Here is a 16,003-nt window from a genome sequence, read left to right as displayed (position 1 = left end):
CCGTACGCTAAAAATAGAAAAACAAACAAACAAACATTTACATATATATATATATATATATATATATATATATATATATATGGAATACTCATAGTTGATCTAGACGAAGAAAAAGTGAACGGTGGAAAAAGTCACTGCCTTGAAAAATCCCTACAGCCTTTTGCTGGTACTTGTGGTCTGTATTCCGTAATGATCATAAAGATTGTGGAAATGATGCTAATCGCATAATTATAATAATGTTCAGGGTAGTAGGAATAACGGTAAGCAAGTTAGAGTGCGCGCGACCTGAACAAGCTAAGAACCCGATCAAATCAATGTCTTAGTGATTTACCTAACAAGATGCCACTCTGTGCACTAGCTTCAGACTGGAGACAAATGGTAATAGCCTGAATGACGACAAGGCCCACGCGACACGGGTTAGCTTTTTTATACACCTAAACATACACATGGCACGCAATAATAAACAATAAAACAAATAACAATAATAAACGAACAAACAGATTCATGCCTGCAGTGAATAGTATATATGTATACACGGCGTCGATTATATTTATGTGGTACTATCATGCCAGCAAAAGTGTCACAGGAAATAAAGAATATGCTGTTATTGTCATCGAACGCTGTATTGACTTGACGGAAATAATCACTAAAATTAGGTAGACGCAAGCTAGAATGAAATGAGGAGGATCGTCTTCGAGCGTTTTGCTGCAGGGAATATGAACGTTTCAATATTACAAGTGGTCGCGAAGGGACTAGGTAGAAAGCTGGACGTCCACACCGTTGAATTCAGCTAAAGCTATCGCATTTGCATGATGTCGAACTTGCAAAAAGAAGATTGAGATACGGAAGTAGGGCATTTATGAAACAATTATGAGTAGGCAACCAGATGAGGCCTCTGCGGGGTTAGTCCTTCTTTCTTGAAGTGGCGGCCTCCAACGAATACTCATGAGGCTTCTGTGGGGTTAGTCCTTCTTTCTTAAAGTGGCGACCTCCACCGAATACTCGGTTTGGACGACCCAATGCAGGATGGCACCTTAAACTTTTCGGCATTCTAGGAGATCTCCTTCTGGAAGCATAGAATTATTTCTTGTTTTCGCGAACCTTAACATCGGTAGCAGTTTTGATAAAAGTTACTACCGGTCCAACAATACCTTATGCTAGGTACGAACGGGTGTAAGTAGCCTGGAAATATAGATAGACGACGTCAAAGGCTTGCTACTAGATGCTTATTAGTTGCCGGCTGTATAGCTAAGAAGTGCGCACAGATGGAGATCAAAAATAGCGAGCGACCTTTTCTGTCGATGTTTGTTCAATGCTTGCTGGCTTTGTTGTGTACGAGAAAGGACCCCTGCTTTCGTCAAGCCTGTAGAGTTTCCATAACTTGAAACTACAGCTTAATTCAGTTTTTACGCCGCTCTTATTGCTGTCATTTTTGTTCAGGGACGGCTATAATCATGTAGCAGGCTTGCAGTCCAACTACTTCCGTCTTCACTAGTAATTTTAAAGTTTTCAGATGGCGTAGCGTGTGCGCGCGCTCAGAGACTCATCCATACGGACCTAGCAGCAAATGTCTGCACGAAAGACCGGAAACACTCAGGGGAGCATAACACAATAAAAAATTTTTTTATTTTTTCACTCAAGAGCGAAGGAAGCAGAGGCTTTAATTAATATCCGAAGAAGCCAAGCCAAAGGAACGACTCCAAGTGAATAGGCTGCAAAACGTAGGAAATGACCGTCAGATGGCGGCCTTCTTTTGCCCGCCAGCTGCTGTTTTTGAAGACAATTCGTTGTTGCCGTTGGAACTACAGTTGCGGTAGTGGCTCTCTTTGGTTACTGCTCTACGCGTTGCTCCATTTTAGTTCGAAAACTCGTACGCTAGAAATTTCTGCGTTTTCCAGATTTTTTAAAGATATGAGCCTACATAGCCCCTTTAGTAGTGCATGCAAAAAAAATGCTCAGAAGCAGGAGAAGAACAAATACTCAAGTATGACAAGGACGATATTTGAGCATTTTTCTAATTTCCAGGTTTCTTTTCATATGCTAGAACACATATGTGATTTCGTCTGAAGTATGTTAAGCCTTTACTGATGAACTGCGAAATATTCCGGAAAACCGTGGAGCAGGATTTCCTATCGGGTCCCCATATTTTACTGCAATATGGTAGCTAAACCGTTTTCAGTATTGGTGCAGCCTCAAACGCGAAAGGTTTTATTTACAAAATAGTGTACAAAATAGTCCAAGGTTGCACGCGTCATAGGTGGCTTAACAAGCATTTAATGCAGGCGCCCGATGGTAATATATTTGTTTCGTTCTAAAGCTAACCATAGTTATTCGGTTTAGCTTGAAAAGCCTGTAATTTCTTTTGTTTTTTCAATGGATTTATATAAGCCATTAATCGGTAACAAGTGATGTACCGTCTCATAAATATCAACTACAGCATAGAGTCCTCGTCTCTTTGCTTGCTGCGTAACGTCTTCCACCAAATCTTTCCACCGCTCTGTCCTAAAAAGACCCCAAATAGTCCACTCCGCAAGTAAACCACGTGCCCAAGCTATACTATTTCCTCCCATTGGAAATTGAGCTCCTTTGATACCCAGTTATGTGCTGACAAAGAGCGCAAACGAGCTAAGGAGTAGTTTCTTAATAACATGGCAAATGAGGGTTAGGAACAATTAAACTGAATTGAAATTCGACTCAAACCGTCTGCTTAGCACACGATCACAGAAAACTAGCAAAACTTGTATAGTGGTAAACAAATGAAATCCATAAAAGCTATTCAACGGAAACGGTCGATAGAGATGGCAATTCATGTAAAATTAAGTCATATTAAAAAATCAATGTGGAAGGCCATTTACAAGCGCGCTAATATATGAGGGAAAGGAATGGCAGAGTTCCGAGTGACATCGATTATAGTCTTTTGGGTTGAGAACGATTAAGGCAGCTTGATTTCATGGAATACGTTAAGAGATGGTCCCTGAAGAAACTTCCGTGAGGCTCCAAGCTATTACTCGCATAAGATTTGTTAGAGATAGGTAAACAGGAACTACAGGTGTGCTCCATGTAGTAATATACAAAAATAGTTAAGCGTAGTTACGCAGTATATCCCTTTCTAATAAGGAATTCCTTTATACTTAAACGGGTTTTCCGTTTAGTTTCAGGTTCCGCCAGACCATTGCTTGCTCGAAACATCCTAACTGGTTGAATTGACTTCATTTACTTGGAGTTTATTTCAATGACTTGTGTTCTTTTTTTCTAGAACCGAAGTGTATATATAGAGTTATGTCTTTACAACTGTCGTCAGTAATCGGTCACTAAACCGTATAAAGGACTGATCTTGTGTGGTTTATTAAGAATGGGCGTTTCCCTTCGATCGCGATACGAAAACCTGCTGTTCGAGCTCGCAAAATAGTTGCAAGTAATAATCAGTTTATCTACTGATAAATGCCTGCGCGTCAAAAGTTTGGAGGCTACTGAATTTCGAAATGACGTGGCCCTCGAATACACTTCAAGTGTGCGCGTCTTTTACCGTAACCCGGCTCGGGGGTCAAAGGATGAAGGGGACTTTCGTACTGGAAATGAAGTTACTGAAGCATATTCATTACTCAGTATCATGAGGTTTTTCCGGCTTTCCAGAAGCTAAACAAATACGCTAAGAGCTGTTCGACTTACGCAAACTGGGCTTCGGCACAGTAGCAACAATGACATAGCTGCCGAAAAACGGGAAATGCTATCCTAGGGAGGCTGGAACTTGCAGTGATTACAGACTGATATATAGGTGCACGAGTCTGAACACTGCATTTACAAGTGCAATACGGTCTCTATGAAATAATATCGTTTTGCCAACAGAGCATTTATACGTAAGCATAAGATGTTTATTTAAATAAAACCAAACGGTCGTCTAGTTTGGGATATCGGATCGTCGACAAAATGTTGATAGTTTTGAGCCAAAATTAATATAAACATTTTCTGTATTTTAAAATAATACTATTAAGCTAAATATTCGTTACTTTGCTAAATGAACTTCTGCCATTTTTCTGGTAGCAGCATAAATGCATTGCTGTAGAACGTCTGTGGCTTCTGGGAACAAAAATTGTCACTGACGGTCTTTGCATCTGTCTGTTGGAACAAAATGAACACCACTAAGAGAGATCTGTAGAGACCGAAACAGATGATCCTGTGGTAATGTACGATCCGGGCTACATTTCGGATATATTCAAATTTGCCACACAAGTTCTCTCAGATTTTGCTGGGAAGTTACATCCTTTAACTTGTGATAGAAGACGACACTTCTTCTGTCGACTAGTTCCACGTTTTACGACGTTTTACTAACTTGTTGTAATCTTGTTAGTTGCTAGTTAGAATCGTTTTGCCACTCATAGTGCACGACTCTTTTCCAATGGCACCGAGTACCTAACATCTTTGAGGTCAGTTTAGCCTTTGTCACAGGTTGCGAAGCGAGTTTTCTTTATTCTACACATAATTGTTCCATGTGATCTATTTGTCATTAGCGGTGATCAACCGTTTAGGAAATGGCCCACTATTGCTTCTTTTCTGTGAAGATCGAACAGTTTTTTTACGTTAGTTCGTCTTGTACCTAAACGTTGAGCTTTTTTATGTAGCAAGCTTTCTTCAAAACATTTGATAATAAATGTTTGGTTTCCTAGCGATATTATGACTGCCCACATACCGGCTTTGCTTAACTTTTGTCATAATTTTTTCAACTTTTCCGTATTTGCCCGACCATAACGAAGGTCAACATTTCCAAAACAGAACAATTTTTGGATTGTTTCCTCCAGTAATGCATCTTGATCATGAACAGTACAAATTTTTCTACGGGCCTGACTTCATAATAAAGATGTAAACATAGCAAACTTTTCAAGACGCTCTATCTGAAGTCCGAACGCATGTATTTTTAACATACCTACTACTGCCAAGCCTCGTTCTTCAAACAGCATCGATGCTAGCCGGACGTGTCTGACATTACCTGAGATGTGTGCTCTTGAAGCCACTTGGGTAGAAGAACGGTTAATACGGATTCGACAACAAACATCAAGAGTTGTCTTGTGTGGGTATAATACCCATTGTTGAAGCTACCTTTATTCGGTCGATCGCTGCTGGTCCTCAATTTCAGTGGTATCTAATATCGAAAAGCCAATAGGTCCTGACAAACTTCTATAAATTCCTGAAGGAAATTTTACCCGTCGAATATTTACAAACAATTTACCTTCTAAGCTCTACGTGTTTTACCTTTGTATTAGGCAATCTACCTCCAACAATTGGAGACTGCGACTCACAACAAAGCGCCGACATAGCTATTTTTCTATTTTGTGCAATAGATGTGCGAAAACTATGCGAGTGTTTCAATGGAAGGCTGGAGGAAAGGAGACTAGTTTAAAAGAGAGGTTTGGCAATAACGAAAGCACGGAGAGGCCAGGCAAAGGCAAACGTAAATGAATCGTGCAGACTAGGGCGGTTCTGGTACGTAGGCCAAACAGGGGAAAGGGCTTACTTCAACGAGGCAGCATTTTCTTGTTTCTTCCATTTATGTGGCTGTTTAGCGGCATGACTAACTATCTGCTGGACGTAACTCGATTAGAGAGCGTGCGGTAGGCGTCGATGATGTGAAACAGGGAACACCAAAATATAGTTGTCGCACACGCTTGTTGGCCATATCTGTCTGTGGCTGCTGTTCGCGCACACATATGTTGATTTATGGAGTTATGTTTATATGAAAAAACAGTGTGTAGACATCCTACCCGACGTTGCTAGGCAGTCACCGAAATTCGTGCACTTAACGACTTATGCTTGCTCGCCAGAAACCCAATAGCCGTGAAACAGCCCAGGTAATGTGACGGGGATCCATGGAACAGTTCGGTATAGGAACAGGCTTATGCAGAACACGTTCACGTTTTGGTTACCCTGGCAGAATGCAGACATTTGGGACAGTCAGAAAACCCGTGATTTATGGGCAACAGACTTGTATCGGTTGGCCCTACACCTGGTATATGATGTAACACTAAGGTCCGATCTAATCTGACGCAGACGTAGGTAAACCTGGATGTGCCAGCATCATAACTTACGTAAATAAATCATTCTAACCAGATATAAGGAACTGTGTGTCTATTAGTGCATTTGAGTGTGTAGACTCGGTGTCTGTTTGTGTATCTTACACATTACATTTCACAAGAAAATTTTGCTTTTTTCTATTGTAAGCTGTTCGGGCTCAGGCTGACCGACGCATCTGTAATGGCGCGAACCTCAAAACAGTAACCCATATTTTGATGCTAGGGTACTTTGTTTTTTTCACGGAGCGTTGAATTTTCCCTTTCCTTACTCATAATCTCACTGAGCTGTTGTTGTTTTTTTCATGTTAGTTGTTACGCGCTACCTTTTGTTCGCGATGCATTCGCCTGGCCTGGCCTGGCCTGGCCGTCCACTAGCCCACTTGCTGTAAAAACTGCTTTTTTTTTCTCTAGTTGTCTATATATACTATACGAAGCAGTTAACTACTAAAGCCAGCCTTTATTTTAAGTTATCTTAGAGAGGGTTTAGTCTAAAGTCTTAAGGGTGCCGTCAGGCACCCATACTGAGTAGGACAAGACCTAGAACGCGTGGCAGCGTCTTTGTACAGAGAATAAGCAGACGAGATATACAGCTTACCCTTTCCAACGTTTGTGGGGCCTATCCCAAAACGCGACGTTGTCATTGATCAAAGTAGCTATTCGCGTAGTTAACAGTGTTGCAAGATTATACGTACCTTTTCATATATATATATATATATTGTTGGTGTGATGTCGGCATCGTAATTAGTCCCGCATAAGCCCATGGTGAACATGGTTCTTATATATGCCTTTTCGTTTTGGTTTCCTGTATACTTTTTGCAACTCCACCAATGACCAGCTATTTCACGAGAAATACATTTTACCCTGAAAAGCAATGTCTACAGCAGAAATACTACGCAATTGCACTCATGTAGTAAGTTCACACGGCACCGGTTCGACGGTGCTCATAAGGAACCGGTAGATGTGTCTAATCCTATTACGAGTAGAAATAAGTGACTTGTCCTGTGTTTAGGTAAACGGTCTAACACGCAAGGTTTGGTTTAAGCTTTCTAGTTCATTGGTTGCCCTATATGGTTGGGTTGCTTTTCCTAGCCATCTTTCAATCCTTTCAATTAGCATATAGGGTAAGTAAACATTTTAAGTTAAGCTGACAGATTCGTTACAGGAACCTTTCCGAAACCGCTCTTTGTAGAAGAAAAGCTTGGTATGGTTAGACGTTGTTAAATGCCCCAGGGGCATGCATATCTCGTGAGAACACCTTCACGTCTGCTACGACTGACGCTTTCATTGAAATTTACCCAAGTTTTTTTTTGCTAGACGTAGCCACGATTTGACATGGATTGTAGCTCAAAAATTAAAAGAAAACCTAGTTATTCATAGAATTCGTAAATACAAGAGAGATCAAAAGCGATTTGCTTAGCTTCTGCTAGCTTGTGCTGTTTATTATTCTACTATTATCTAACAGTTTTTCAATGCATGGCGTATCAACTCATCCAACAAGAGGCCCAATTATTTTTTACGCAAGTTCGTCCGTAATCATCCGTAAACGTCACTGAATTGCGCTCACGTTCTATTTAGATACTTAAAACAGGACGTCTGTATCATCTTGAAGTGTGTTCAAGTTTCGTCCCAGAACCCTATAGAAACTGCGAACTAAAACAATGACCAGCCAGCTTTGGGGCGCAGACGCTATATAAGAGCGTATCGTCGATAGCAAAGAATAGCCCTCTGTTTGAAGGGAAAAATGCGTCGGGATTACTTCAATGTACTGCAGTGTACTCGGAACAGGAAAACGAAAAATCAAATGAAGAAATAGCATAATTGAAAGTTGTCTAGTCAAGCCTCATCTCTCCTTCGTGGTGTTTTTGTCTTGCTGCAGACCTAAGAGCTGTGGCCATTCTTCAAAGCATTATTGCCCTCCATGGATCTTTATTATCGCTGAAACTATGACCCTAGCGTGCACATCAACAAAATATATCAAACGACCTCATCGTTTCGCGGTCCGTCTGCAATATGACTCCAGGAGGGGTGCGACTTTGTTAGAACCTTGAAAATAGCGCGGACCCCCTTGTACTCTATTGTAAACGTACATGTATCCTATAGTACGCAGACAAACCTAATTGTGTATAGAACTGCCTGAGCCCCAAAATAGAAAATTGTAGTGCGAATGACGAAATAGGTAAGAGAAAACAAAAAATCTATATATATATATATAGACGGAGCCTCTGGAAGAAATGAAGCACTGCAATGGAAAATGGGTGCGAAGGCTAGCTACGAAGCAAACAATACTGACAATAATAGAGAATGATTAATAGTATTTAGAATCTAGACTAAAAAACAAAGTTAATTGAAAGTTCTTAGCAGCGATGAGGTTAATGTCATCGATAATATATAATCGTTTGTGAACGCGCATTACTCTTTCATAAGCAAGGAATGATAGGGTCAGCCTACGTATGCGACTAAACATTGACCATACGATTAGTACCAACCTTTTGTTCTATTTTGCCTTATCTTAACTACCTATATTCTGTACGGTACCTGTTACGTTCAGTTAGCTGCACTACTATGTCGTGCTTGTCCTAATCACAGCGAGATTTAATAATTGTGTACAGTACGTCGGTCCAGTCTGTTATATGTCGCGTACGGCGCAGGCGCGAAGGTGCGACGATCTCAGTTTGGAGCTTTGATCGTCGTTTCGCCAACGAATGCACTAGGCTTTGTTACGTCTGATAAGTGATCTCGATGTATGGATACCTACAGAGCGATACGCTTACGTCGATTCTAACATGGCTTTAAACAAGCTACAATCCTTATTATCATGCACTATTCAGTAGACATGAGACAACTGACAAAAGGCTTGCTTGTCAGTTTAGCAGGAAAAGTAAGACGAACATAGGCGGCAAATTTGGCTTAGCTAGTTTTACATAAGGTATAAATGTAAATTTTAAAAGACCAGGTAACTTAAATATTAATAAACTTATTTACAACATGCCTAAATAGTGACAGCAACAATTCAATAAAACGGGTAAAATGAATAGCGCAGATTCTGTTCATTACCGCAGTGAGCAACGACCTGATAGGCCAGTTAGAGTCAATACTGTGCCCAGGCCTAAAGGACGTGAAAATCTTCCTATATCAGGTAGCATAGGCAGAATACTACGCAGTCGGATATTGTACAAAGCAAGACTCACTGAGCCACGAAGAACAGGATCAGAAGCGTCCTTGCCTTGCTCTCAGTACAAATTGGATTGACACGCCCTGCAATGGCTCGTTCGTAGCTAGCTACGCTAGACAAGATCAGCAGTATCACTCTTTTTCTTGTAGGACCTTGAAAGGTATCAAGCGTTTTCTAAAGTTATTACAAGCACATGTTGTTAGGAGGGATTAAACGATTTATTTACTAAGTGAATCATACCCAAATTAAGCTTGTTTTAGATAGCGTATGATAGAAAGGATAAATGGTAATGTTGTGAGGTGCCTATATAAAAACGACTGAAATGATGATTTTTTTTTTAGCAAAGTTGAAAGAGGCGACGAATTTGTTAGTCCTTAGTTTTCTACTAGCGTAACGCTTAATGCCTATTCCGTTCATTTGATGGCCTAATCGGAATACCGTTATCGTTCATAATTTTCCCTATTTGTGTTCGTCTTATACGAAGTTAGCCGAATTAAAAGCTTTAGTCAATACATTTTACCTTTCACGATGCAAACCGATAGTAAAACAAGGATATTATCCAGGAAAGAAGCGTATGCTGGACGAAGGTCGAAGCTTAGTCTAAAGCATAGTTGCAGCGTACGATGCGCGAAGGACTAAAAAAAGCGCCATAAAGGCAATAATAACCTAGATGGTAAGACTTGAAAATTCAAAAATTTGGCGCGTTTTCTATAGCGACAAACCTGTTCGTTTGGAACTGTATTTAGATCCGTTGGTTGATTTAGAGCGTTTGGTGTTCGTTGTTGAATCCTCATCAAGAGATGTGTATAAACTCACTGCTCGCTAAATTTCGTACTAACTGACATAAATCAAATGATAGAATGGTGGTGCATTGATGACGCATCGATTCCACTGCAGTGATACGATCTCTTGCCCAGGTCTACAGCATGAGTAATTCAGTACACTCGTGTTACATAATAAACGTGTAACACGATGCTTTTCAGCCTCCTAACGTCTGAAGCCGACCAGAAGCTTCGTTTCACAGCAAACCCATGTAGGGTACGCACACATATGCACACCCACGCATTTAGTATGTTGTGATGTAGCCAGGTTACGACAACTGCAAGTATATTGGCTTGCGGCTGTAGAGCTTCCGAAAATAAAAAACCTAGACAAGTTTAATGCCATTTTGCCATCTGATACCGTAAGACATCTCGCCGTACACGCCGTATATGCTGCAACAAAAACATCGAAAACAAATGCGGAACGCACGCAAAATGATCCGTTCGTTGTTACGTTATCTCCCCCAATCTTCGTTAAACCCTTTCCGTTTTGAGGCACATTAAGGCAGTCAGATAGTTAAGTGGTGACGTCGTTGTGAATTGCGAAAGATTTCAGAAAATTGCGCTTCCTCAGTCTGAATATTATACTTCCAATTACTAGGGATATACAAGAGAAAAAATTAAATGCCAAAACCCAGATAAGCTAAAACATTCTCCTTTCAGTAAGACTGTGTGTACTACGAGGCGGAAATTATCGCTTTGCATAGCGCTGGCAACTTCCCCGGAAGGACCGCATCAACACATCGCGGTACTTTGCGATTGCCTAGCGGTACCTGTTTAAGGTCAAATCACTGTTTCCAGAGTTCTTTACATTCGCTTAAATTGTCTGTTAACAACAATAGGCCTGCGCTAGTTATATATGTTGTGTTATATATATATATAGTGCATAGCAACAAATGTGCTACCTGTTGCTTCATGATTGTTCTCCATGTCAGTAGGGCGTATTCTTGGGCTATATAGTATGTATCTCAATCGTACGTTGTTGATACATTCGAGCGTCTGTTTATCAATGGCGTCGAATCTTTCAGGGATTAGTAAGGTTTCTAGTCTTACTTTTCAGCATTGACGGCAGCGTGTTTTGCATGCGGATTTCCAATATTCTTAACTGTTTTGTTCCAAGTGTAGACAGCGTACGGGCGGGCGCTGCACACGTCCGTTTGAATAGCCTGATACGCAAGGCGAGTCTTTCACAACAAATGAACGTAAGAATAGAGTGACTGCTCGAAGAACTATAGCTGTTATTCATAGATCGATTCTCGTGGAAACCTTTAAACCGCAGATAGCTCTTATTATATATAGGTTAAGTACATAGAATTTGCATGATTAAAATTTCGGTACCTTGCGATGTAGAAAAGCGCACTTTTCAATCATTAATTCTCTCTATTGGTTTACTCGAAGAACTTGTCTAGGGTATATTGCTACAGTAGGCCGTCATTATCTTTACCGACTCTCATATAATTTTACATCATTTGCATGCATTTTTACAACTACTAATATATAAATTATTGAATTTATACATAAAATATACGTGAAAGATCCCAGAATTAGGGCTTGAGGACAACCGGAGATGGCTATAATTACATCCAAGTATTTTCCTCTAACACGGAAGATACAGTCGCTCATAGAACTTTGAATCTCTCTCACCAGTCGATCGTCGACGCTGAAACGGGGAAATATCTTAAGAAGCTTGAAATGGCTCGTTCGTATTCTGATTTGAAGTCAAAATACATTGCGTCATAACACTGAGACATGTTGATCGTTTCGCTTATTCGAAGCCGTAGTAGCCAGTAGCTGCGGATCTGTACTCATTCTGGTCTGTGAGCGAACTGAGCATCAGATATCAATTTTTACCCGTTAGCGTTTTCATCTACTGCGGCAGAGATGATGCCTTCTAGCAGTTTTCATGCTGCAACAGTTAGCGATACTGGTTTCTTGTCGGTAGGCTTAACATTAAGTTCCCTCTTGTGCACCCGGCACACTGTAGCTGCTCAGAGCACCTTTAATGGTCGCCTAAGAAATTGTAAAAGGAGTTCTGAGCCTTTTAAGTAAGTTTACCCAGAGTCTCCTTATTTCTGAACTGCAATTCCTTCAAGTTCTTGAGTGTCTTTCTTAGGATAACATTTACATCATGGACAGTAGATTGGAGTGGGCCTTCAGTAAGCAGTGAAGGATGTAATTAGCTACGCTACAGCAATTCGTCCTTCGATGGATACATAGATTTAAACGAAATAGTGAGTGTTTATGCTATTTGGCGGTCGCCCGTCACTATTGTTTCGTTCGGGAATCCAATAGAGCTTAGTACATCCTACGCAGTAGTTTTTGTATTCTTATATAATTGTGAATCGCTTCCGAGTCACTGTTTTGCATATGCTGTGGTTTCTGACTACTCGTTATCTCTTGATCGCTTTATTTCAATTCAATCCCTTCTTTCATAGTTCTTATAGTTTTCTCACGTATGATTGTTAGAAAGCAACGTCGAATCTGCTATCACTGCTACGAATTTCCATTTTTTAACTGTTATAGGGGGAACATGGTTTTGGTTCCCTAAGTGTTTGTATAGGCCGCCGCACAGTTGCCCTTGCCTTCACAGACGGTGGTCACACCGCAGGTTCCGTAGCTGTGGCCGAACCTTGTTGAGCTAGCTTATACGATGCTGTGTTTATAGACGCATTTTTAGTGGGCGCTGTTTTATTGTTTTGCTATACTGCATAAAGATTGGTAGTATGATCCCGAACACGGGTGCGTCCTTGGCGTTCAGCTATACTCAGCTTGCGTTGCCAATTGTTGACAGTTCTATGATTAAGAACTCTTAAACATAGACCATTGATGCGCATTTTGCGAATTTCAATAATTTTTTACCTAGTGGTTGCTTTTATTTATTAAGGTTTACACCTAGCTCCTTGTTTACTTTGAAAAAATTATTTGCCCTTCCATAGTTTTTTAAATTCTGGCAGAATTTGCATTAGTTACCTCTTGAGTGGAAACACCTGTGTGTTAATCAGCTGTTGGCTGCTGTAATCATCCATTGAGCCGTGTGATATACTGCACTGCATTGACAATCTATTGAATCCACATTGCCTGCACACTATTACTGAGATCGGTCGATTTTAAACCATCGTATCTTAGCTACATCCGATGTTCACAGATAATTCATTTTTAGCTCGTGTATCTGCTCGCGAAAGTTTGAAGCTGATGCTTCATGAATTCCTACTAGTCTCCATAACAACGCCGTGTTTATTTGTCACTGCGAGACCTTCACGCAGTCTTTTGAGCTTTTTGCTCTATTTCCCTGGTAGATTGATACACATTTGGTGGAAACCTACGCTGGTTTGCGGATGATGCCTAAAGTAGCTAATTTTTTAAAGAACACTTTGAAGACACGACTTCTTCGTAATCGACAGATATATGTATATTTCCGTTAAGGTCTGGTCCATAAACAAAATACAAGCATCTGGAATTTATTATTCAAACGACTATTTATTTTACTGGTGTACGGATTCATCGTAGCATATTTATATCTAAATCTGCATAATAATAATAAATCCAACTATCCAGACGATTCCATTCTATGCCGTATTGAACGAGTGTTACCTAGGTGCCCACGGTATCCTACTATAGCGAACTCGATTCTGCCAAGGAATCTGCGCATGGATCAATTTCCTCAAGGAACACCACACAAGAAAGATCAAACAGCCCCACAAACTGACAGCTCTTTTACACGGAATTATAAAGCACAGACTGTCACTTAGTCCTGGTCTTTATTCAGCTCCTGCCATATAACAGGATTGGCCAGCTACGACCGGCTGTCATTGAGCCGGTCGACTCGGGTAAAGCGGCTATGACAGAGTTCGAGTTCCCGTCCGTCGTGTCGTGTTGCGGCCAGTAGACCGAGTAGCAATGAAAAGAGCCTCTGAGAAGATACCTAGAAACCGGACACGTAGACTTTGCACGCACTTAGTAAGAGTATATGCTAGTCAATAAAACCGCAGATCGGTCGCACTAGTGTTGCCCCACCCGAATTAGTCCAATACAGTGTTATCTACATAAGAAACCCGTATTAAGCAGTAGTAATAATGGGTCGTTACAAGGGTCATTTAAGCTCTAGCTAGAAGCTAATCGTTGATATTTGGTGCCTTGGAGAAGCTAGATATCACTGGTTCGGGCCCGCCCTCGACATACGCCTACGATACATGCTTAACAAAATAGATAAAGCAATTAGAAAAATTATTTTCTATATTTGCTTTTATTTATTCACAAACTACTATTTCTTTATTATAAAAGTGGGTCCAAGTGGCAATATTAATGAGTTGATTTCAGTCGTTAATATCGACTGAGCATTTCAATTCAACAGCCTAGCCAGGACAGGTAAACGTAGGACATAACGACATCTTACACAGTTGTTCGATCCTCCAGGTGGCAAACGTGGTCTAGGGTATGCTTCTAAATGGTGCCGGAGGCGAGCGAAACTGGCAGAAAAGCAGCGCAGACATCCGTATCGCCCTTCCAGCATTGTTTATACCTAAATTCACTAAGAGCAAAAAATACGGGCGTTTAAAAAAATTATGGGATTGCTAGCGGTAAAGCTCACGAAGCCGTTCTTCCTTATCCATGCAAGCTGTGAACTAACTATCCCTGTAAAAACAGATGGTGCGCAGTAGATCGAGCGCGCAAGCCTCTTGTAGGACGGTGGCGGCGCCCTGTTACAAATTTCTCAGCTTTCAAGTGACGCTCCATCTGATAATGATAATAATAATAAAGGTGAGTTACGTAACATAAAATAATCGTTTAGCTAATAACGAAATGTTTTCTGAACCTTGTGATACCATAATATATTAACGACCTTCCTCATTCGTCCCACGCTAATCGTTTCTACATATCATAGATGAGCACGTGAAGCCTCGGTTTCTTGAAAACCTGTGAGAGTCGCTATTTTTAATATCAATTTAGCCGTATAGGCCTCATGGTGTTAAAAACACAACAGAAGGTAAAGCTGCTTTCATAATCTGTTTGCTAAAGCGAGTGCATTTTCGTGAGCCATCCAGAACCCCGTTGATATGAAAGCAAAACAGGAAATTACCATTCCGAAGTGATCGTTGGAACAACCTAAGCACGCGTTAGGGGGTATGACTGTCATAGGAAAGTGGGCTACTCTGTTTTTTTCACTATAATTATTGATTATTGTTTGACAATGTTTGTTTAACTTGGTCATTTTCTAAAAAAAAACGGAGAAATCACACCAGCGTTGCTGTAAGTGTGCTTATTACAGAAATAAGTTGAAATACACCTTTCAAGTTGTGTATCAAATGCACACAAAACCTACTGAATGCAGAAAAAAAACACTTCAGAAGAAGTAAAGCCTTACTAAATATCTGTTTACATGTAGTCGCTCGTTGTAATGCTTAAGACGCTAGCTGGAGGATTTTCAAAATAGAGGTAAACCTTTGTGTTAACGGATCCTGTCCTATTAGAATTTGCTCGTATTTGAAACATCTGCCTATAATTTTAAGTAAGTTATTATATTATATTTTATGTTACTTCAACTTACAATCTGAGAACGAAAAAATACGGGAGTGCTCGACGCAGAAAGAAAGCTAAAATAAATATTCCCAACAAACACCGTGATTGCGGACTACGCCGACGGTACATAGATCTCATTTACACGTAGCGTTTCACTCAGTCTGGTAAGGCTTTATAGCTCGCATGCAGTGTTCTAACCCGTCGTTCATTTGGATGGAATATTAAAAAAATATTTCCGTCTTACAATTATAGGGCATCTTAAATAGTTTCTCGCTAAGTGCAACATAAATTTAGAGCATGTTTACGCTGTATTCATACTGAAGTTTTAAACAGGCGGCTATTTAAATTCGTTTAAATTTAGCTCTTTGCAGAAGTGATACCCTTATGATACTAGTTTCTGGACTAAATGACGAACGAAAATTTTTGAG

At 40.4% G+C, this 16,003-nt stretch overlaps 1 protein-coding gene and 1 long non-coding RNA gene across 3 annotated transcripts in view; one reads left to right on the top strand and one right to left on the bottom strand.

Annotated features, from left to right (window-relative positions):
- The window catches only part of LOC111266518 (guanine nucleotide-binding protein G(I)/G(S)/G(O) subunit gamma-12-like), an 89,654-nt gene that overhangs the window by 54,092 nt on the left and 19,559 nt on the right, over positions 1–16,003 (top strand). The window lies entirely within an intron of this gene.
- Positions 1–16,003, bottom strand: part of LOC147752669 (uncharacterized) — a 31,201-nt gene that overhangs the window by 5,979 nt on the left and 9,219 nt on the right. The window contains exon 2 of one of the 2 annotated variants that reach the window (XR_015313494.1): positions 13,411–14,586. The exons of the other annotated variant lie outside the window; for it this stretch is intronic. This is a non-coding gene — a long non-coding RNA (uncharacterized LOC147752669). Of the gene's footprint in view, positions 1–13,410; positions 14,587–16,003 lie in introns of those variants that run through there. 2 annotated transcript variants of the gene reach the window in all.

The sequence above is a fragment of the Varroa jacobsoni genome, unplaced genomic scaffold (genome assembly GCF_002532875.2).
Source record: "Varroa jacobsoni isolate VJ856 unplaced genomic scaffold, vjacob_1.0 scaffold_1093, whole genome shotgun sequence".
NCBI classification, from domain to species: domain Eukaryota; kingdom Metazoa; phylum Arthropoda; class Arachnida; order Mesostigmata; family Varroidae; genus Varroa; species Varroa jacobsoni.
Note: the sequence above shows the minus strand (reverse complement) of the source record. Positions and strands in the feature narration are given on the sequence as shown.